This window comes from Balaenoptera ricei, chromosome 9 (genome assembly GCF_028023285.1).
Source record: "Balaenoptera ricei isolate mBalRic1 chromosome 9, mBalRic1.hap2, whole genome shotgun sequence".
Lineage (NCBI taxonomy): Eukaryota > Metazoa > Chordata > Mammalia > Artiodactyla > Balaenopteridae > Balaenoptera > Balaenoptera ricei.
Genome location: NC_082647.1, coordinates 104644594 through 104668521, shown reverse-complemented (window position 1 = coordinate 104668521; position 23928 = coordinate 104644594). Strand labels below are relative to the sequence as shown.

The 23928-nt window shown below is 37.2% G+C and overlaps 1 protein-coding gene across 5 annotated transcripts in view; it reads left to right on the top strand.

Moving 5' to 3' along the window:
* The window catches only part of LOC132372127 (cytochrome c oxidase assembly factor 1 homolog), a 101309-nt gene that overhangs the window by 39083 nt on the left and 38298 nt on the right, over positions 1–23928 (top strand). For 4 of the 5 annotated variants that reach the window (XM_059934221.1, XM_059934223.1, XM_059934220.1 and 1 more), the window contains exon 2: positions 5818–5870. The exons of the other annotated variant lie outside the window; for it this stretch is intronic. The gene's annotated coding sequence lies outside the window, so the exon portion shown is untranslated. The remainder of the gene's footprint in view (positions 1–5817; positions 5871–23928) is intronic. 5 annotated transcript variants of the gene reach the window in all.

Genomic DNA, 23928 nt, shown 5'->3' with positions numbered 1-23928 from the left:
GTTAAAGACCACTGGTAAAAAATGGTAAGGACAAAAATACTGCTTGCTTGCTTTCAGCTAGTCACCTTGTACCACATTCTCTAAAATTCTTTGAAGTTTAGAGGAGTACAATATCAGAATATTGTTATAATTAATATACCAATAACTTACTAATATTAAATTTCTTTTTAAAAATAATTAATTAATTAAATAATTTTTGTGTTGGGTCTTCGTTTCTGTGCGAGGGCTTTCTCTAGTTGCAGCAAGCGGAGGCCACTCTTCATCGCGGTGCGTGGGCCTCTCACTATCGTGGCCTCTCTTGTTGCGGAGCACAGGCTCCAGACGTGCAGGCTCAGTAGTTGTGGCTCAAGGGCCTAGTTGCTCCACGGCATGTGGGATCTTCCCAGACCAGGGCTCGAACCCGTGTCCCCTGCATTAGCAGGCAGATTCTCAACCACTGCGCCACCAGGGAAGCCCAGTATTAAATTTCTTGAGTGACATATTTTCATTCTCCTGGGAGTTTCCTTATACTGTACTGTTACAATAGTGACAAAGCTCAGGTGCTCTGTGACGTTGTATGACAGTGAGTAAAGACAGCTTAGGATGTTGAATGGCCATATAGAAAGTCTTCCCACCTTTGTCTTAGGAAAGCCTTTGACCTTAAAACAAGGTAATTTGAGTAGAAAGATCAGTGGTTGCCAGGGTTGGCAGGGAGGGAGGGAGGGATGAATGGGCAAAATCAAGAGAACTTTTAGGGCAGTGACACTGTTTTGTATGATACTGTAATGGTGGATACATGTTGTTATACATTTGTCAAAACCCATAGAATGTTAACGCCAAGAGTGAACCGTGATGTAAACTATGCACTTTGGATGATGACGATGTGTCACTGTAGGTTTATTGATTGTAATCAGTGTCCCACTCTGGTTCAGGATGTTGATAGTGGGGAAGGCTGTGTGTATGGGGGCAGGGGATACATGGGAGCTCTCTGTACTTCCCGCCCAACTTTCCTGTGAACCTAAAACTGCTCTAGAAATAAAGTTTACTATTAAACAAAAAAGTAATTTACAGGCTCTTTTGATGGCATGTTGCAATATTTAACAAAACTTTCTAATGTAAAATTATTCCCTTATCCATCATAAGGTGTTCGTTTGACAGTGTACGCCTGCTTCTTAATATTTGCCCTCAGTAAATGTGAAAAATAGCTGTTATCCTCTCAAATACTAGAACCTTGTTATTTTACAGGTGAGCAAACCTAGGCCTTTAGAGAATATGGGGACTGGGGCTTAGGTTTCCAAATGTTTAATTCATTGTCACCAGAACCACAACTTTCCTCCCATGATCCCTCTGTAAATACTGTAGTCCTAATTCCAGCTATGATGTCCTTAAACTGTTGGCTCCACATAGTTTTCTTTCACACATTCACCATTTAGAACAGGCAGTCATTTACAAAACCTGTAGCTCTCTTCTTACTGTATAAATTACCCAGATAGATTTATTTCTGAATTCCCAAAGCCTACCTTACTAATATTTATATAAGTGTTAATTGAGGCCAAAAAGTGGATATCTGGATTATTATTTTAGAGGAGATATTCCTTTACTTTTAGGTTGACTGTAATTCTTTATACTTTTCTGTCTTCCTCTGGTACATTTGTGTAGGATGTTAATGATTATAATCAGTTCTTTCTGGCAAAAAGCCTAGGTATTGTTTCTGGAGATTGAGTTATATTGAATACCTGAGAATTGCTACAATCAGTAAGTATTCACATATCATGGGCACTATTCTTGTGTAATAAGGATAAACTACATAGTATATTTCAGTACTTTATCTTTTTAAAATTAGTATTCTGAAATCATGTAGACTGGGCATTTGATTAATTTTTTTGTTTTTAAGGTTGTGTTCTAGGTGTTTATTAATATGTTAGTTACCAGTTTCATAACTCATAATTTGTCCTGAATGACACTTCCTGCTTCCTAGGAACTGGTTCCTCCACCGTTCCCAATCCTTCCTCCCCAACACCAAAGATTGGTTAACCTAAGATTTTCTTTCTTTTCCTAATGGTATAATATTATCATTTTATATATTTTAATTATTAGAATCATCAAAATATGTCATCTGTTGGCTTTTTAAATTTACATGGATTAGTCAAAAATTTAAGAAATAATGCTATAGAGAGTCAGATTTTCCCACATACTTAGTGTTTTCAAGGTATCATTTATTTGGCTTCAAAGTAAAAAAGTCTGCTATTCTCCATTCCCATGGGAAGATGAAATGCTAAGCCCTGGTTTTAAATTTAAGGAGAGTAAACTTCTGGTCTCTTTTATTCCTTTCTCCCCTATTACATTATAGCACTTTGACTTGGAAGAGACTTTAAAAGATAATTTAAATCAACTTTTTCATTTTACAGAAGAGGAAAGTAGGACACAGCAGTTAAGTGACTTGCCTAAGTAAGATCTTGCAGTTAGCGCCACATCTTGGACTCAAACCCTGACCCTCCCCTAACCCCCCCACCCCCTTTTTTGGTGTCTTTGTCTTCTTAGTGGCACTAAGTTTCCCAGCCGCTCTATCCTGAGCCAGTCCAATCTGCAGTACTGTGGATGCATTCTTGGAGCCTTGTCCACACCTCTTCCTGAAGATCTGCAGAATCTCAGACTTGGAATCACAATGGCTACCTGTATTTCCCCGAATCTGTGCTGTTTCCCCTCTTTAAACAACGTGGCTTTATTCATGGAAATCAGTAGAGAAGTCCCTATGGAAAGCTGCTGGCAGCACTGTGGTAGGCAGAATAATGTGGTCGCCATCCCCCCACCCCTGGCAGTATGTTCACATTCAAACCTTGGAACCTCTGAATATGGTAGGTTACGTGGTAAAGGGGAGTTAAGATTGCTATTCAGCTGACCTTAAAATATGGAGATTATCCTGGATTAATTTGGTGATCCCACTGTAATCACAGGTCCCTAAAAGTGGAAGGAGGGAATTGGAAGAGAGAACCAGAGATGGCAGTGTGAAAAGGGCTAGGCCTGCTGTTGCTAGCTTTGAAGTTGGAGGGAGGGGCCACAGTCAAGGAAAGAGGATGACCTCTACAAGATGGAAAAGGCAAAGAAACAAATTCTTCCATATAGCCCCCCGAAAAGATGTATCCTACTGACACCCTGATCTTAGCCCAGTGAGATCAGTGTTAGACTTCTGATTAACAGAACTGTAAGATAATAAATTTGTGTTAGTTTAGGCCACTAAGTTTGTGGTAATTTGTTACAATAGCCATAGAAAATGAATGCAAGCATTTATACTGCTCCTCAGAAAAAGTCACCCACTTGGCTTTCCCACTTCCCTCATCACCTGATTATTTCATTGGCTGCCTTGATTTCCCTTATGAATCCTGGCTCCATGTTTCTCACCTAGATCCTTGCGTAAAACAACCCACTGTAAGACTGTCTACTCTCACTCAGCTCTGACTATCCTTAAGACACACCTCCTCAGTATTTGCTCACTGGCTTTAAAAAACCACAATCCATGTTAAGAGGCTACGTAAAATTTTGAAACTATTCTGTTGTTGTCTGCTGCTTTCCAGGAATTCAAGCTCAGGCTGATCCAGTAGTGCTAACCGCCCTGCCCTAACCCTTAAGAAATTTTTTTTTGTCACTTTGTAATGCTTATCAGGGAAATTACCTATATGGCAAAAAATGCAGTTGCTCATAGCTTCCTATTTATGAAAGAGACTGAGTGAAATGTATATCTTGCTTCTACTTTACAGAGGAGGAAAATGCTGGGCCACTGCCTGGTTACCTGTTTTATTGGGCTGACTTGCTCAGCAGGCTAAAGTGCATGTTTGATAGCCCTGCTTGCCAAGATGTAGCCAACACAGCTGTTAGCTCCTGCAAATGATGTAAGCCTTGACTTGATACAGCGCCAAGTTTTTTCTCATTGCACAGTGACTGTTGTAGAGTTAATTGGTATTGGGGGCTTGATTTTGCAGAAGCCTCAGTGGGTCAGTGTGATATGAATTAGGACAACTGACTCCCCCAGCCTTTTCAAATTAATGTTATTCTCCATGTGGCTGGGAGGCTTGAATTCACCCAAAGTGTCCGTCTCCTCAGCACATTCTATGTTAGGGCTGCCAGAAAGGCAGAATCCGTAATTCTGACTTTCTGCATTTGTTCACTCCCTGGCAGCAAAATTTTTTATTGACGCAAAATTTCTTGACCCACTGTGAAGTGAGGACCTTTCTGGGCCCTCCTTCCTGCACTATCCAGTAATTTCCCAGGTATAGGGAAGAGGATATTTTATATTTTTGTAGACCTTAGGAACATTAGTGTCATTGACCAACTAATTCTTGCAGATGGTATATCATTGAGTCTTGCTTTTTTTCTTTTATCCATTATGATAATCTCTGCCTTTTAAGCATAGTGTTTAGACAGTTTACATTTATTTTCAGTATGATCAAGTTTAAATCTGCCATCTTGCTCTCCGTTTTCTACGTGTCTCATCTTTGTTCCTCTTTCTTCATGTTTTTCTGCTTTCTTTTGGATTAATAGCGTATTTTTTTGTGATTCCATTTTATCTCCATTATTGGCTGATTAGCTATACCTTTTGTTTTATTATTTTTAGTAGTTACTCTAGGGTTTATATATCTAACTTTATTAATTTACCTTTAAGTAATATACCATTTCACACAAGAATCTTACAACAATATACTTCTATTCTGCACTCTCATCTTGTGCTATTTTTATCATATATTTTATTTCTGCATGTTATAAACCCACATACTTTATTATTAAGTTTGCTTTAAACAGCCAATTTGTTTCCAGCCTTATTGAGGTATAATTGACAAAACTGTCATATTTAAAGTGTACAACACGATGATTTGATATTTGTATAGATTGTGAGAGTATTTCCACAATCAAGTTAGCACAACCATTACCTCACTTTTTGTGTGTGTGTGTGTGTGTGTGTGTGTGTGTGAGACAACCCTTAAGATCGACTCTTTTAGCAAATTTCAGTTATATAATACCAGAATATAGTCACCATACTGTACATTGTGCTGTGTTTGCTGTAGTCATGCTGTACATAGATCCTCAGGATTTATTCACCTAACAGCTAAATGTTGGTACCCTTTGACCAACCTCTCCCCATTTCCCCGTCCCACCCCAGCCCCTGGCAACCCCCCTTCTACTCAGTTTCTGTGTGTTCAGTTTCCTTTTAAGATTCTCCATATTGGTGAGATCAGGCAGTATATTTGTTTCTCTGTCTGGCTTATCTCACTTAGCATAATGTCCTCCAGGTTCGTCCACGTTGTTGCAAATGATAGGATTTCCTTGTTTTTTTTTATGGCTCAATAACATTCCATTGTATTTACATCTCTTTAAACACAGTTTTATTTGCATACAGAGCGTTGAACACATCCCTTCACTGAAAGTGTGGTGGGGAGCCTGCCACCGGCTGGGAGTATGTGTGAGTGAGGTGCACAGATGGAGAAGTGCAGGGGAGGCTTCCCCAGCAGCTCAGGGGTGGCCTTCCTCATGCTGTCCTCGAAATGGCTAGTAGGATGCATGTCCCTTTGACACATTCCCGGCTCTGGCAGCTGTTCTCTCAGCCCCACCCCGACCCTCGGTTGTTCAGCTCACCTCAGTGCCCTGGATGGGGCAGGAAAGAAGTGGGCCCCTTTGGCAGCACCCTGTACAGCTGGGGGAGCTGGGCACTCACTCACATGCTCTCACTTACCCTGGTGGGAGAAATTGCTGGCGAGCGGCACTGAGCCGTACCACCTTGGGGAGGGGGTAATATGTTCCTTTTACCTTCTTCACTGCATCTGATCTCTGCTGTTTTTGCTCCCGTAGTGTGCTGGAACTTCTCTGCTGGACTCTGCAGTTGCACAAAAGCACCCTTCTCGGTAGGTGATTGTCCTAATCATTGGTCTTTGGGGAAAAGACAGTAGAAAACTCCTATTCTGCCACCTTGCCGACGTCACTTCAGTTAACCTTTAAAAAGATTAAAAATGAGACAAAAATGTCCTTAACAATTAGCCATGTATTTTACATTGTAGGCCTCTATTACTTTTTGTAGTTACAAATTTCCATTTGATATTTTCCTTCTGCTGGAAGAACTTTAATATTTCTAGTGAGACAAGTCAGAGAAAGACAAATACTGTATGATATCACTTATATGAAGAATCTAGAAAAGACAAACTCATAAAAACAGTGAAATGGTGGTTACCAGAGGATGGAAGATAGGGGTGATAGGACAGATGTTGTTTAAGGGGACAAACTTGCACCAAGTAGTAAATAAGTCCTAGAGAATTAATGCACAGTACAGAGAATATAGATAATATTGTATTATAATAATCAAACTTGCTAAGAGACAACTTAATTATTCCAACCACTAAAAGAAATGATAATTATGTAATGTGATGGAGGTGCTGATTATTGCTACAAAGGCAATCGTATTCCAAATATGAATATTAAATCAACATGTTGTACACCTTAAATTTACACAATGTTATATGTCAAATATATTTCAATTAAAAAAATTTCTCATAGTGCAAGTCTGCTTTCAGTGAATTCTATCAGCTTTTATTTGCCTGCAAAAGTATTTATTTTGCCTTCATTTGTGGAAAATATTTGTGTTGAGTATAGAATTCTATGTTGATAATTTTTTGATTCTGCCCACTGAGAAGTGTTTTTTGAGGTATAGATGATTTCCTGCTCTGTGAAGACCCTCATCTCTGACCACTGAACCCCAGCAAGATTCTCCACAATCACACAGACACCAGATTGCAGTCAGTCTCTCTTGTCTTTCCCTAGGGGCCTTAATACGTTTGCATGGAAGAGCAGAGTTCCTCCTTTGCCAGGGTGGCTTGTATGAGCCTGAAGGAGAAGTGATGGTGCCTCCCACTCACATGACTCTTCCCACGCTTTTCTTTAGTTTCTGTGACCAAATGGAATAGCTGATTTCCACCTGGCTCAGGGAGATCAGTTAGGATGTTATAGTTCAGGCAGAGATGACGATAAGGTGAATTACAACCATGCTGATAGGGTTGACTTAGCTAAATAATGGTGATGAGCTGAGAGGACTGGATGTGGGGAGTAAGAGAGAAGAATCCTGGAGGCTGTGACTGTGCTCATCCTGGCAAACATTTCCTTCTTCCTTTGTAAAACAGAACCCTAATTTTCAGTTGGATATATTGTTGCCCAATGAAGAGATTGCATTTTCAAGTCTTTTTGTAGCTAGATGTGACCTATCACTAAATTCCGCCTAGTGAGATGAAAGTGGAAGTGCTGTGTGGAACTTCTAGAAAGTGTTATTAAAAGGATTGAGCCCTGCTTTCCCTCTTTCCTACTGGCTGTTATGGGCATGCGATAGCAGGCACTCAAGCAGCCATCTTGCACCTTGAAGGGGAGGGCACATGTTGAGACTGGCACGTCATCAAGAGGGAAAGGGCCTGGCGCTGTGAACTGGAATACACTGGCCTGACTACAGCTGGGCGTCTTTTTTTGTGAGAATACAATTACTTTCTGTCTTGTGTAAGCTGATGGCTTTGTCTGATTGATTGTTTTTGCTCACGTTGTATGTGGTTGAACTTAATCCTGAATAATGAAAGCAGGGTGACAGAAGAGGCCCAGGTTTCGATCCTGGATGACTGAACAAGGAGTGATGCATTTGATAAAGAACAAACAGGTTAGGGACTTCTGAAGGTAGACAGTCCTATAAAACAGTTAGGCACTAACATGAATAAATCTCTGCGATTAAATTATGTTTTAAAACATGAAAACAGTCAAGCTGTGTTTGAATCTTTTTTTTCTTTTGCTTTTTTAGACAGGAACATTGATCTCATACGTTAATCATGTTAGGAATTTGATGACTTAGTCTTACATCATAGTGGAGTTCTGAAGTATTAAGGCTCCGTCTGCCTCATTTTCCTGTTAATGGAGGTGCAGGTCTTAATCACATTCTTGAATTAGAAAGAGACTTTTAGGTATCCTCAAAAGATTAATTGAAATAAAACATGGAAGAATGCATGATCTGTTGGAACTATTTATGAAGTGCTATTTTTCTCTTTGGATTAGATCTTTACCCTCAGTCACTAACTGTTAAAGAACCTTTATCACATGTTTGAAATTTCATGTCAAAATTGTTGTTGAGCACACCTAGGGAAAATTAAATTCAATTCACATTTTTGGCTTTATTATCACAAAACTTTGAAATGACAGTAATTTGGGAGTGTAGATTTTTCACTTTGCTTTTTTATCCTTCAAGCTGTTCACAGAATTTTTAGGATGCAAGTATATTTTTAATCTATTTTCTCCCTCTGACTTTTCTCTCTCAGGACAAAGATGATGGATTTGTGGTGGTAGTTTTAAGCTTGAAGCCATCAGGGAAGCATTTAAAATGTCTTTAGGCAAGCTTATCTTCCCTGTCTTCTTGTCTGGTAGTTAGTGTTGAAAGCTGAGTGTCTCTTTGCCTTTCTCTTCTCTGTGTGCTGGCAAACAAGTTGGAATTTAAATAACCTGTGGAATCCTTCAAGGCAATGACTGTATGTGGGAAAAGGAAACTTTCAGGCAGATTCTGAGCTAGAACTGATGTAATGCATCCCAGAGAAGCAGTGGTTGGAACTCAGGTAGCTTTGAGCAGGTAACATAATAGCAGAGGATACTTACCAGAAACAAGCAGGTATAAAAGAAGAAAAAAAAATGGAAACAGTAAGACCATTGATAACAAAATGCAGTAGGGAGTAGGATTTAGGGCCTCTCTGGAAGTCTTTAGAGGGTCAAAGGCTCTAAAAGCCGAGACTGCTTCATTTTTCTTTTGATCTAACAGTCATTACAAAATAATAACAATGTTCAGGTCACTATCAACATTGAAAGTCACCTATATTATATCAATTTTTTTTTTATACCTGTTTTATAGCATAGGGCAGTGTCATACAAAAGGCCGCCTTCTCCCAAACTGTGCATTTCATTGAAAACAAAGGCAGGCATACTTGGAACTGAATTGACAGCTTTGTGGCTGTAAAGATAAATATAGCATTTTTCAGGTAGTGAATTCATGAATAATCAATGAACCAGCAAAGGACAAAAGTGACATATGGCGGCCTGGTGTGGATTCAGTGTGATTGTCACATTCCCCTCCCCACCTTTTGCCCTTCTCTAATTTATTGAAAGAAACAAAGCCAGCCTCACTAGCCAGAACACAGTACCTCTGGAAAAATCCATGTAGACAAAGTGTTAACAGGGGAGTTTATTCATTAAATGTCTCCTCTGCTGTTTGGTTGTTTTAATAGTCCAGCTCAAGTTGTCTGTGTCAATTGAAATTTTATGCAAAATGAAAATTTGACTTGACTTCTTTAAAGTTAAACTGGTAAAGCAGTTTTTTTTTTTTTTTAAATTACTGCTACACCAGTATTTCCAAATAAGTAACACTTAACCAGTTATGCTAATTTTGCCAGAATGTTTCTCTGTAAATAAACCACGAGTGCATTGTAGCTGACTGTGTTTTCATGCCTTCACCTAGTGTGTAAACCATGAGAGAGGGAAGGCATTCTTGGTTTTTCCCTTTGCATCAACCAACACTTTATTGAAGACAATGATTTTATTATTTTTAACAAAAACCCCCCCACCAGATTTAATGAAATTCCTTGGTAACACCAAGGTTTTTCAGAATAGTATTCTGAGGGACTGTTAATGGGGAGGTATTTGTCCACAACCCAAATAATAACTGTACCACTTTAGAACATCATTCTTCCTCTGTGGCTAATGAAGGGTGGGTTTTTAGTCCAGTGAGTCAGTTTGTACCTTTTGTTTGCTTGGCTTTGTGCCAGGGATCTGATCCTGAAAGATTTAACATTGGAGAGTCTCTAAATAGCCTGATTCTCCAGTCTCTCAGTTGTGCTTTAGTTTATCTAAAACCCTTGAAATTGGCAGTGGAATCAGTGGTAAGCTTTGATTATATCACATATATATGAAATAAAGTGATATAAAAAATTACTTGTTTTGAATGGCTCCTCTAACTCCTCTACACCCTAAAAAAGGTTCTGGAAACTTGCTCTTAGACTTATAGATTCCCATCTGAATATGAACTATTTGTTGATTTATTTGTAAATAATGTGGATCTTGTGGCAGTTTTAAATGCGACCTCAGAAGTCAAGGTCTGATTTGGGTTAAGTCTGTAATATTTGACCTCAGATGACCAGATGATGGTGCACAGACCAAAAGTCAAGTCTATGAGAGTAGGATATCCATGGGACATCCCTTGCCATCTTTCAGAAACAGTTAAATTGATTTTTATGATGGAATTGGCCACCACTGGGAACTGTCATGGTGGAGAGATTATAAGAGACTCTTCGTTTTTCTTGGTGGTGTAGAGAATCCTCTGTTTTCACTGATGGATTCCAGAGGGGGGATGAACATGAAGGGAATATAGCCTAAAGAAGCCTCTTCAGAACTCACCCTCCCCTTGGTCCCTTTGCCCATTCCAGATTCCAAATGGCATTGCATGCTACACAAAAACTTTTGGACTAGGTCAAGAGCTTGGTTGTTAAGCACTATATAGAGTGCCACTTTTTGAGCTCGCAGTTGGGTATGGTAGTTAAGAACATGCACTGTGGATCTCTGCAATACAGTGGTGGTATGTTGTATTTCCCAAAGATGGCTGCACTTCCAGCCCCCTGCTCTTGATAGGCTGTGACCTTGACACTCCTCTGTTGAGAGGAGGGGTCTCTATCCTCTCCTCTTGAATCTGCACAGGCTTGTGATTTGCCTATGACTAATGGAATGTGGCATAAGTGCTGAGCGATGTCTGACGCTAGGTTGGAAAAGGCAATTTAGCCGCCACCTTGTTTTCGGGGACACTTGCACTTGGATCTCTGTGCTGCCATGCAAGGTGTCCTGCTATGCTGCAGCTTCCATGCAGTGAAGAAAGCCCAGGACACAAGAGAGGCCATATGTAGGTGCTCTAGTTGACAGCTGCAGATGAGATTCGAGATGACAGTAGCATCAACAGTCATACACGCAAGTGAAAATTTCCCCGGATTACTCCCACCCCCAGCCATTGAGACATCCCTAGTTGTTGAGTCTTCTTAGTTGTAGCCTCAGACATTGTACGTTACCTTTGTGCCCTGTCCAAATTCTTGGCCTACAGATTTCGTGTATGATAAAATCGTTTTTCAAGCCACTACATTTGTTGTAATTTGTGATGTAGCAGTAGTAACTGGAATGAAAAGCTGGGCAAATTATTTGACTTTTGTGTCCCTTTTGTTTCCTATCTTGAAACTGCTGATGGTAATAATAGCATTCCTTCAGAGAAATGAGTTAATTATGTAAAGCATTTAGTAAAGTACCTGGCACACAGTAAGGGTTCATTAAATGTTAGCTGTTAATTAAGGGAAATCCATTAGACACTAAGTGTTTGGGGGAGCATTGTCAAATAAGAAGTAGTGAGCTCAGCTTGACTTTATTAATGAAATGTTCATCGTGATATGTAAAAAGGAAAAAGAATGAAGCTTTTCCCGAATTTGAATTTTTTCCCCACATTTGAGGGGATGAGGCTCTGGTAATTGTTCTCAGGAATATCAGCAGGTATGGTCAGGACATGTCCTCACAATAACCCTAGCTTTCCCTACTCGCCTATTGAGAGCTATCGGCTGTGAATTAAATTAAGTGCTGTTTATATCATTGCCTTTGAGCACCTTCTGGAATAACAAATTCTGTGTGTTTACTGGGTAGAGTGATTAGAGTAGAACTTTAAAAAATCATCCTAAAATGATTATTTTCAGACTTTTAAGTGATATGGAGAAGAAATCAGTGTCTACATCACCACGTATAAAATCATTGTCATAGGTCTTTAAAAATGTATACGGTCGGTATAAGTCTTGATCTTCATCTTCCTGTTGTGAAAGAATTCTAGTTATTTCACTCTTTCTGTATTAGTCAATACCTGTCACCATATTTTAGTTGACTATATGTTCAAACACAGAGATTAAAGTATCAGTTTTTTTGTTTTAAAAAATGTACTTATTTAAAAATGTTGACTTTAGACTAGCTATGTGTGATATGCTTTCTTCCACCTTCCCGTTAAGCTACTCAGATAGTCCCATAACAGCACCAAAGAGTTAAGTAGCAATCAACCGTTTCTTAGTTTTAGAGGCATTTCCACTAACTACTTACTACACTGAGGTTGGAGTAGACTGAGAAAGCCTTAGTGCTGTATTTATGCTTTGACTTCTAACACAGGAGAATAAAATTAGATGAGGAGGAGAAGTTAGAAAGAGGCTTTGATCTATTCCCATTGTTCACTCATACTTCCAAGATGAAGGTTACCATGAATGACTGTTGGAAGCCTGTTTCCTTCATGTTTTGTATTTCATGACATATTACAAGCCAGTTAACTTGACTAGAGATTCCTCTATCTCCCCCCACTCTCAACTCCTCCAGACTACCTTCAGCACCATTCTTTGTGCATCCATTCATAGACTAACATTTCCAATATGTAGCATGGAAGAGAATGAAAGGAAACTTAGGATGTTGCTTTCCAGGGATGCGATGCAGCTGTAGAAGTGGCGTTAAGAGGAAACCTGCAAGAGTTGTGCTCTTAGGGTTTTAGATTAGCATTTATTTTTTTTTGTTAAAAGACAAACTGCAGCATGTTCCTGATGTTATAGTAACAAAATTCTCATAATATGAGAGAATCATAGAAGATCCTAGATCAGTCCAGCATAGTTAGTTGTACTGTCTGCCGAGTATTATAAATGGAGCCGTGGCCTGTGTACATCAGCCTGTACACACAAAACCTGACCAAATTCAAGATGTGAGCAAAATTTCACCATCCAATGGATAGTGGCGGGAATCAAGGGTCATCTGTATACTCTGCCATTTAAACATTGTACATTTTCTTTTAGCAAAGATAATAATCTTTATGGAAATTATGAAAGAAATCTGTAGCGTAGAAGAAGGGAACCATTACCCAAAGATGATGAGGGAAGGCTTAAGAATCATTCTGTATGATTTATTATGGTATACAGAAGATATTTGTGGAAATGTAAGATTTTATTCTTAGCAAGAGAGCAAAAAATATGACCTCTATGAAAGCAAAACAAAAAGTCATAAGAAAAAATCAGAATGAGATTTTAAGAGGAGCTGAAATGATTTTAAGAGGAGCTAAAAATAAAACAAACAAAAAACCTGAAAATGCAATAGCGGGATAAAAATCTGCAATGGCAATTGTAAAGAGCAGAGCTGATACTGTGGGAAATGGAATCAATCCTATATTGAGTATTTGAGATTGTCCAGAATAAGGAGAAAATGACGACAGGGAAGTGAAGTGACGAGGGTAAAGACGACAGATACTGAGGACAGAGAGAGGAGAATAAGGTATTTCTAAGGGAGAGATCGAAATAAATGTAACAAAAGCGAAAAATAAAAGTAGAAGAAAACTTTCTTGAGGTAACAAGGTTCTGAATCTGCAGGTCCAAAGTGTAGGCTTCATTGTGTTCTGGGTAAAATTAATGAAAATAAATCCCCACCTGCCTGAATTCTGGTAACACTTATAATTTTTAAAGAAAAGAATTCATAGATTAAAAAATAAATAGGTTACTCTAATGGTACAGTGGTCAGTCTTACTTCACTGCAGATTTCTTTTTATTTATCCTGTAATGGATTCATTGGGCTTCTTAGAGCTATGATTTGGTGATTTCATTAGTTCTGGAAAAATCTTAGCCATTTTCTCACCTGCCATTCTCTTGTTCTTCAATTTCTTCAGTTTCTTTTGAAACTCCAATTAAATATATATTGGACTTTCTCATATATTCTTCACATTTCTTACCCTCTGTCATGCATTCATCATCTTTTTGTCTCTCTGTCCTGAATTCTGTATGGTTGCTTCCAGTGATGTGCTGTTAAACTGGTTCTCCAGGGGGAAAAAAAGCCCTGATTTGTAGCAGTTGTTGATTTCCATAGTGTAAATATTCGCAAGGGCAGTTTCAGGCAACCAACATGACTTCACTGAGGCGGAGTTAGAAGGAGCTGCATATAATTGGCTTTCACAGGCTGGTTCAGGCCAGCTCTAGCATACCTCTAGGCTTTTCTCCTGTCTTCCCATTTACTAAATATCTTTTAAGTTGCATCTAATCTGCTTTTAAACCTCTCTATTCAGTTCTTAATTGGGGTTATTTTATTTTTAATTCTTGACTTTCTTTTTTTTTTTTTCCTTTTTCAAACTGTGTCACTGTGTATAGTTTTCACTTCTCTGCTAAAAACTCCAACTTGTCTTTTGTTTATCCTATCACAGAAAACACAATTATTTTTTTGTCTGCATCTGATATTTCCAATTTCTGCAGTTATTTCCTGACCCCTTTTTCCTGTCTGTTGTTTCTGCTTATTCTTATTCCTGTTTAGTTTCCTGTGTATTCCATTATCCTTGACTGAGCCCTCGATAACTACATTTGAAAAATAATTTAAGACTATTTTTAGGCCCACAGGGTAGGTACTTAGAAAATTTGCATTTGCTTCTGACAGACACTTCGGGAGTATTCTAATCCGGGATGGGTTATAAACCAAGTTTAAAGTTTGAGAAAAGCAGTTTGATCCTAGGTTATAATCTCCTTCAGATTTCAGATTCTCATTTAAGGATGTAGCCCTTTGGGATTCCAGCTTATTGTGGGGAGGGTCTTAGGTGAGATGGCCCTCAGTTTTATTTCTGTATCTGTCACCCTGAGAATCAATCAAAACAAAGGTTCTAATTTTCCAAGATCAGCGAGGACCCTTTAGAAGAAATGTGGCTTCAGAATTTGCTTTCCATGCTGAATTTTCATTCCCATCTCACTTTTTGAAAAATTGTGGTAAAATATACATAACATAAAATTTACCATTTTAACTATTTTTAAGTGTGTAGTTCAGTGGCATTAAGTGTATTCACATTGTTGTGCAAACAACACCATTCTCCATCTCCAGAACTTTTTCATCATCCCAAACTGAAACCATACTCATTAAACAATATCCTCCTTACCCCACTCACCCCAGCCCTTGGTAACTGCTATTCTACTTGGTGTGAATTTGACTATTCTAGGTACCTCATATTAGTAGAATCATGTAATATTTGTCTTTTTGTGTCTGGCTTATTTCACTTAGCATAATGTCTTCAAGGTTCATGTTATAACATGTATCAGAATTTCACTCCTTTTTAAGGCTGAATAGTATTCCAGTGTGTGTGTGTGTGTGTGTGTGTGTGTGTGTGTGTGTGTGTGTATACATACACCACATTTTGATTAGCAGTTCATCCATTGATTGGAAGCTTTAGTTGTTTCCACTTTTGGCTATTGTTTATTATGCTGCTCTGAACATGGGTGTACAAATATCTGAGTCCTTGCTTTCATTTCTTTTGGGTATATACCCAGGAGTGGAATTGCTGGATCATATAGTAATTCTATTTTTAATTTTTTGAGGAATCAGTAATACTATTTTCCACAGCAGCTGCACCATTTTACATTTCCACCAGCAATCACAAGGGTTCCAGTTTCTCCACATCTTTTTTTTTTTTTTAATAACCATTTTAATGGGTGTGAAGTGGTATCTCATTGTGATTTTGATTTGCATTTCCCCAATGATTAGTGATGTTGAGCATCCTTTCATGTGCTAATTGACTGGTTGTATATCTTCTCTGGAGAAATGTCTATTCAAGTCCTTAGCCCATTTTTGAATTTGCCCAGTTTTTGTTTAGTATTAGTAGTTATTTGTTTCCAGATATGAATTCCTTATCAGATATATGATTTGTAAATATTTTCTCCAATTCCGTGGGTTGCCTTTTTATTCTGTTGATAGTGTCCTTTTATGCACAAAAGTTTAAAATTTTGATGTAGTCCAGTTTATCTGTTTTTTTTTTCTTTTGTTGCCTGTGTTTTTAGTGTCATATCCAAGAAATCATTGCCAAATTCAGTGTCATGGAGCTTTCTCCCTATGTTTTTGAAGAGTTTTATAGTGTTAGCTCTTGCATTTAGGTCTTTGATCCATTGTGAGTTAGTTTTTGTATATGGTGTAAGGTAAATGTCCACCTTCATTTTTTTTTCTTTGCATGTAAATATTTAGTTTTCCCAGCACCATTTGTTGAAATCCCCTCTTAGTTTTGACTTGATAAATTCTTACTGTCTTACTATTTTTCAGTACTTTCGAAAGATGTTTCTCAGTGCTTTTGAAAGATGTTTTTAAGTACTTTTACAGATTATTGTTTCCAACCGGATGTATAAAACATATTTCACCATTTTATTGGAAATAGGAAAATTCATTGATGTTTTAAATCAATTTGAGTGAGAATACAAGTGATACCCTAAATCCTATAAAACATGTGGAGGGATATAGCCCCTATCCTTAGCTTTTAAATGCTGTTTGGTTGCAGTTTTGCACTTTTCATGGGAAAAAGGTACAGCTTATCAGCATATGTATTTTTTAATAACCAAATAATTCATTAGTCTAAATCTCATCTTCTTAGGTTATAAATCTTACTTAGAATTGAATTACTAGTGAGAGAAACAAAGATGTAATTTTCTACCAAGAATATGGGAATCATGAAAGCATTCCCATCTCCTTTTAGTGGTTATAAGTTTTTCCCCCAATCACGAGTAAGGATTAGAGCCTAGATTTTAATTTGTCACCTATTTAATCATATTTAATTGGGTGGATGGAGGGGCAACCTCCCTATTTAAAAAATTTTAGTAACAAAGTAAATGTTAATCATACTTCTTCAGATGATACACTGCTAATATTTCATTTTATTTCTTATAGAAATTTCTTCTTTGTTCATGAATAGGCAAGTACAGGATTCCCAAAAGAGAGAGCTAGAAGCAGTCAGTATTCATAGATAGTAATTTTCAGAGATCTGTTGAGGGGTCTTAATATTAAAGGAATCAGCAAAGCAGTGCATTAATGATTTTAGTTGGATGTTTATTAACATTTGGCTTTGTTTAAATTCATTATAGGATTCTTTGATAAGATTTTTCATGTAAATCTTCTTGAACTATGTACCAATAGTACTTTTTTCTCTCTCAAAGTATAACCTGACTTTCCCTGTAATTATTTTACTTTTACAATACGAATTAGGATGGATTTACACTTAATCTTACAATAGTTTTCTACTTGCCTCCTTGAGCAGGGGAGAAAGAGATGGTGTTACAATATAGTGAATGTACTTACTTATTCTGTAGCCTGGCAGGGTATTTGTGCTTGTAGATGTCATGTATTATGTGTGTTGGGGAAGAAAAAAACATGAAGGGCTATTCTTGTATAGAGGGTATCTATGAAAAATGCAGAGTGTAGTATTTGTTGAAAAATAAACTTGGCTAATGACCTTTAACTTTTAAAATTACCTTCAACCAAGACATTTTATCAGTTTATCAACAGTTTTGACATACCTAACACCTGTGCCCTGGTTCAGCTATGCAGAGAGCACAGTTTGGGCTGGAATGAGAGTGGTCATGGGAAGTCTGCCCTTACAAGTCCTGAAGATAAGCCCTGATACTGAGTTGGGCATATTTATTCCCTCAGTGACTAGCTCAATAAAGCCTATTCATTAAGGAAATCTTGTCCTTGACTCAGGTCCACTTGTCACAAATCATACTGTCCAATTTTAGGATTACGTCAGGCTGAAATCATGGACAAAGCATGTTGCTAGGTTCATTCTTTCATAACACAAGGAGTGGCTTATTATCAAATTGCCCACAGCAATTTGATCATCAGCAGTTTTACATGTTTAGGGTGATTACTCCAACACTTCCTTAAAGCTATTGAGATTTATAAAGGCCTTTAACTTTTGGAACAAGAAAAAAATAGTCTTTGATGTATATTAAATGCTTCCCACTTGCCACACATTGTATTGTATTGAATCCAACACAAGTAACATACAGTTTCTCCTTGCAGGTAAACAGAGTCTTCTTAGGAAGGTACAATACATAAAAGAGAAGAAAAGTTCACACTGAGCTGAATTTTAAGAATAGTTTTGATTTTTATCAGAGACCATCTTAGTCATTGAAGATTTCTAATCCATAAAACAGAAGTGGCAGAACTATTTGGGTGGGGGAAGACGAAGACATTTAAAAATTCTATTTAAGAAGCCATTATTGATCCTCTTTTTTATTTCAGAAACTCTCCCGGTCAGTCAGTCACAAAGATCTGATTATACTTCCAAGATACTCAAAGTATAGGAGGATAAGGGCAACTCAAAACTATTAACACGTTGCTTTTATGGTATAATCTCCATTATTCTTCATAACAGTACTCTTTGGGCTTTACAGCTGGGGTAACAAAGGCCCAGAGAGATTAAACAAGAACGGAGTGGGTATTTAGCCCCACTCCTGTGTTTCTGCAGTGTCTTCGTGAGATGCCAACAGAGTGAGAATTAGATAAGCTGTGTAGAGTGGCACAAGGGCCTGTGTGGGACCTTTAAAATATATCCTGTATTGGTCCTTGAGTCACATTGCTAGGATAAAATGTCGAAGCAAAACCATTTAGTAGTTTGATAAGACTGAAGGCGTGAGATATTTACTTTTCTTTATTATCTCGACAGATATTTGTTAAGTGCATAATACGAGTCAGACATTGTATTCATTGACTGTTCTATTTGGTTCTGCTGTCACTCTTAGTAATTTAAACATGCTTAATGCAGAAGATTTATAAGTACAATTAAGCATGAAGATCCAGAAAAAAGTAATTTACTCTGCCTCTCATTTTCCAGAAGGAGTCATTGTGAACCTTTTGGTTTATTTCCTCAAGTTATTTTTTATCCATAAAAAATAAGTCCTATTTTATTGAGACCATGCAGCATATACATGATTGAATTCTATTATACTTTTATGTAAGTACTTTCCCCTCACAATAAAAATAGTTAATATTTCTTGAGTATTTACTGTATTTTTGGCACAGAGCTAATACATAATTATTTTATATTTTAAAAATGTTTTTTATATTTTAAAAATATGTACTATTCAATACATGCAAAAGAATCTATGTGTCACATGTAAGTTACGGGTTTTTGTGAACTGATCACCCAGTGTAAGAACACATGAGAACCAACACTATTGAAGAATGGCAAAATATGCCACTTTGGCGTAAGGATTATTTTGGGCTAAAGGCACTTGAAAAAAGGTGCAAGAAGGGTGCTCTGACTACCCCGCCCCCGCCCTGCCCCCGCCCCATTCTTCCTGAAAGCAGGAGATAAAACTCGAAAATGAAAGATGCTCTGCCTACCATACCAGGAGGAAGCACTCTTATCACCAGAGCCGGGAGTTGAGACTGAGTATTCTGTGCAAACAAACCTTGTAAAAATAACTCCTGTCTGTCTCTGGTCTTTTCCACAGTTGCCTCTCCTTGTTCACCTAATATATAAGCACTTAGGTTTTGCCAGTTCTTTGGGTCTTCATTTTCTTGTGGACGCTTACATGTACATGAAAAAATAAAATGTGTATGCTTTTCTCCTTTTAATCTGTCTGAAGTCAATTTAATTCTCAGGCCCAGCTGGAGACCCTAATAGGGTAGAGGTCAAGTTTTATAAAACTCCACTACCATTCTACCCTGTAACCTCCCCATCAGAAATACTACTATCTTCAGTTTTGTTTGTCATTTCTTTGCCTTTTTAAAATGTTTTAAAAATCACAAATTTATGTATCCCTAAGTAATATATAGTATAGTTTTGCTTATTTTTGAGGTTTTACAAAAAAGTTACCATGTATTCTTGTTTTTTGTTTGTGTCTACATGTTGTTGCCTTTAATGGTAGGTCATTCATTTTTATTATTGTCTAATATTCCTTTCTGCTAATACATCATCATATGTTTATTTATTTGCCTTTCTGTGAGCATCCGAATTGTTTCCAGATTTTTGCTATTTTGAGCAATGCTGCTATTATTGGGTTTTAGGATACGTGAATGCTGAATTTTACATGATATCCAAAATTGTGATTCAAAGTGGTTGTACCAGTTTACATTCCATCAGCAGTATATGAGTGTTGCCAATGATCTCCATCCTTGCTAACACTTTCCATTTTCCTGCTTCTTAATTTTTGCCATTCTGATGGATATACAGTGCTATTCTATGGTCTTAATTTACATTTCCCTGAAAACTAATGAGACTAAATACTTTTTCATATGTTTACTGCCATAAGTCTTCTGTGAAATGCCTGTTTATATTTCTTGCTCATTTTTTCTTTTGGGTTGTTTGTTCTTTTTTTATTGGTTTGTAGGGTTTACTTATATGTTCTGGATACTTTTCTTGGGTGGTTAGGGTTTAAGAGTTATTTTCTCCCGGTTTAAACTTGTGTACGTTTCGTTTGAATGCCTGTTTTCAGCTCCTTTGGGTACACACCTAGCAGTGTAGTTGCTGGGTCGTATGGTAACTGTATGTTTAACATTTGGAGGAGCTGCCAAACTATTTTCCACAGCAGCTTCACCTTTTTATACTTCCACTAGCAGCGTGTAAGGGTTTCAATTTCTCTACACCCTTACCAACATTTGTCATTATCTGTCTTGTTTCCTTTGAAGTGTATTTGACATACAGCATTCTGTAAACTTAAGGTGTGCAACATACTGATTTGATACATTTATATATTAATAATATGAGTGCCATTGTAGCAATGTTTAGCACCTTTGTCACATCACATAATTATCATTTCTTTAGGTGGTTGGATAATTAAGATCTACTCTCTTAGCAAGTTTGGTCAATATTGTCTATATTTACTATACTGTGCATTAGATATCTAGGGCTTATTTGCTACTGTTGCAAGTTTGTGCCCTTAAGCAAGGTAGTCTGTCCTGTTCTGTAACCCCCAATCCCCTGGTAACCACCAGTTTACTCTCTGTTGTTTAGAGTTTGGCTTTTTTAGATTCCACATATAAGTGATGTCATACAGTATTTGTCTGATTTGTCTTGTTCTGTCTGGTTTATCTCACTTAGCATAATGTCCTCAAGGTCTGTCCATGTTGTCACAAATGGCAGGGTGTCCTTTCTCGTGGCTGAATAATATTCCATTGTGTGTTTATGGTATATATACATACGTACATACATACCATATCTTCTTTATCCATTCATCTGTTGACAAGCATTTAGGTTGTTTTCCTATCTTGGCTATAGTGAATAATAATACTGCAATAAACATGGGAGTGCATATATCTCGTCAATAACCTGTTTTCATTTCTTTGGGTATATGCCCAGAAGTGGAGTTGCTGGATCTTATGGTAATTCTATTTTTAATTTTTTGAGGAAATTCCATATTGTTTTCTGCAGCGGCTAAACCAATTTACATTCTCACCAGCAGTGTACAAGGGTTCCCTTTTCTTCACATCCTCACCAACACTTGTTATCTCTTGTCTTCTTGATGATAGCAGTTCTAACAGGTGTGAGATGATATCTCATTGTGGTTTTGATTTGCATTTCTCTGATTATTAGTAATGTTGAGCATCTTTTTATGTACCTGTTGGCCATTTGCATGTCTTCTTTGGAAAAATGTTCTGTTTGGTTCCTCTGCCCATTTTTTAATTGGATTTAAAAAATTGAATTGTATGAGTTCTTTATATATTTTGGCTACTAACCCCTTATCTGAAATATGGCTTGCAAAAGGTTTCTCCCATTCTGTAGGTTGCTTTTTCATTTTGTTGATTGTTTCTTCTGCTGTGCAGAAGCTTTTAAGTTTGATGTAGTCCCACTTGCTGATTTTTGGCTTTGTTGTTTGTGCTTTTGGTATCGTATCTAAAAAATCATTAGCAGGACTCATGTTGAGGAGCTTCTTCCCTGTGTTTTCTTCTAGGAGTTTTGTGGTATCAGGTCTTATGTTAAAGTCTTTGATCCATTTCGAGTTAGTTTTTTGTGAATGGTGTAAGATAGGGGTCCACTTTCCATTTTTTGTTCTGCATGTGTTTATCCAGTTTCCCAACACCATTTGTTGAAGAGACTATGCTTTCCCCATTGGGTGTATTGGCTCCCTTATTGAATATCAGTTGATTGTATTTGTGGGGGCTTAATTCTGGGCTCTCTGTCCTGTTCCACTGGCCTATGTGTCTACTTTTATGCCAAACGATACTGTTTTAATTACTGTTGATTAGCAGTATAGTTTGAAATCAGGAAGTGTGATACCTCTGGTTTTGTTCTTCTTTCTCAGGATTACTTTGGCTATTTGAGGTCTTTTGTGCTTCCCTACAAATTTTAGGATTGTTTGTTCTATTTCTGTGAAGAATGTCATTGGGATTTTGATAGGGAGTGTGTTGAATGTATAGATGGCCCTGGGTAGTATGGATATTTCACAATATTAAGTCTTCCTATTTATAAACATGGAATACCTTTCCATTTATTTGTTTCTTCTTTGATTTATTTCAACAAGGTGTTGTAGTTTTGTTTCCTTGGTTAAACATCCCTAGGTACTTTATTATTTGTGATGGTATTGTGAATAGAATAATTTTCTTTATTTCTTTTCAGATGTTTGATTATTCGTAACTACAGTTGACTCTATGTGTTGATTTTTATACCCTTCAATTTTACTGAATTTGTTGATTAGTTCCAGCAGTTTTAGACTTGAGTCTTTGGGATTTTCTACATAAAAAATTATATCATCTGCAAATAATGACAATTTTACTTCTTCCTTTCTGATATGGATGCCTTTTATTTCTTTTTCTTGCCTAATTGCTCTGGCTGGGTCTCTCAGTACCATGTGGAATAGGACTGATAATAGCTGGCATCCTTGTCTTATTCCTGATTTTAGAGGAAACACTTTCAGATTTTCACTGTTGAGTATGATGTTAGCTGTGGGTCTGTTATGTATGGCCTTTATTATGTTGAAGTTATGTTCCTTCTACACCCAATCTGCTGAGGGTTTTTATCATGAAAGGGTGTCATGTTTTGTCAAATGCTTTTTCTGCATCTGTTGAGATGATCCTATGATTATCTATTAATGTGATGTATTACATTTATTGATTTGTGAATGGTGAACCATCCTTGCATCCCAGGAATAAATCCCAGTTAGTCATGGTATATAATCTTTTTAAAATGTGTTCTTAAATTCTGTTTGCTAATATTTTGTTAAGAATTTTTACATCTCTATTGATCAGGGATATTGGTCTTTAGTTTTCTTTTTTTGTAGTGTCACTATCAGACTTTGGAATCAGGGTGATGCTGGCCTGGTAGAATGAGTTTCGATATTTTCCATCCTCTTTAACTTCTGGGAAGAACTTGAGAAAGAGTGGCATTAATTTTTCTTTAGATATTTGATAGAATTTGCCAGTGAAACGGTCTGGTCCTGGGGTTTTCTGTGTTGGGAGGTTTTTGATTACTCCTGGGTAATCTCTTTACTCATGTGTCTGTTCAGGTTTTTTCTTTCTTCCTGATTCATTCTTGGTAGATGTGTGTTTCTAGGAACTTCTATTTCTTCTAGGTTACCTAATTTTTTGGCATATAATTGTTCATAGTAATCTTTATGATCCTCTGTATTTCTGTAATATCAGTGTAATGTTTCCTCTTTCATTTCTAATTTTATTTAGAGTCTTCTTGCTCTCTCTTTTTTTTGTAGTCTTAGCTAAAGGTTTGTCAGTTTTGTTTATCTTTTCAAGAAACCACCTCATAATTTTGTTGAACCTTTCAACTTTTTTCCTGGTCTCAGTTTCTTTAATGTCTTTTCTGATCTTTGCTCTTTTCTCCCTTCTGCTAACATTGAACTTAGTTTGTTCTTTTTGTAATTCCCCGAAATATAAAGTTAGGTTGTTTATTTGAGATCTTTTTTTTAAATATAGGTGTTTATTGTTATCTTCCTCTCTTGCTCTCTTCCTTTGTCAATTGATTATTTTCCATGGTGGTATGCTTTTGCTCCCTTTCTTAAGAAGAGAAAAAAATATTTTGTGTATGTATGTAGGTTTTTGCTTTGTGATTTCCACAAGGCTTTCATAATACATCTTATAGATATAACAGTCTACTTTAAAGTTACTGCAATATAATTTCAA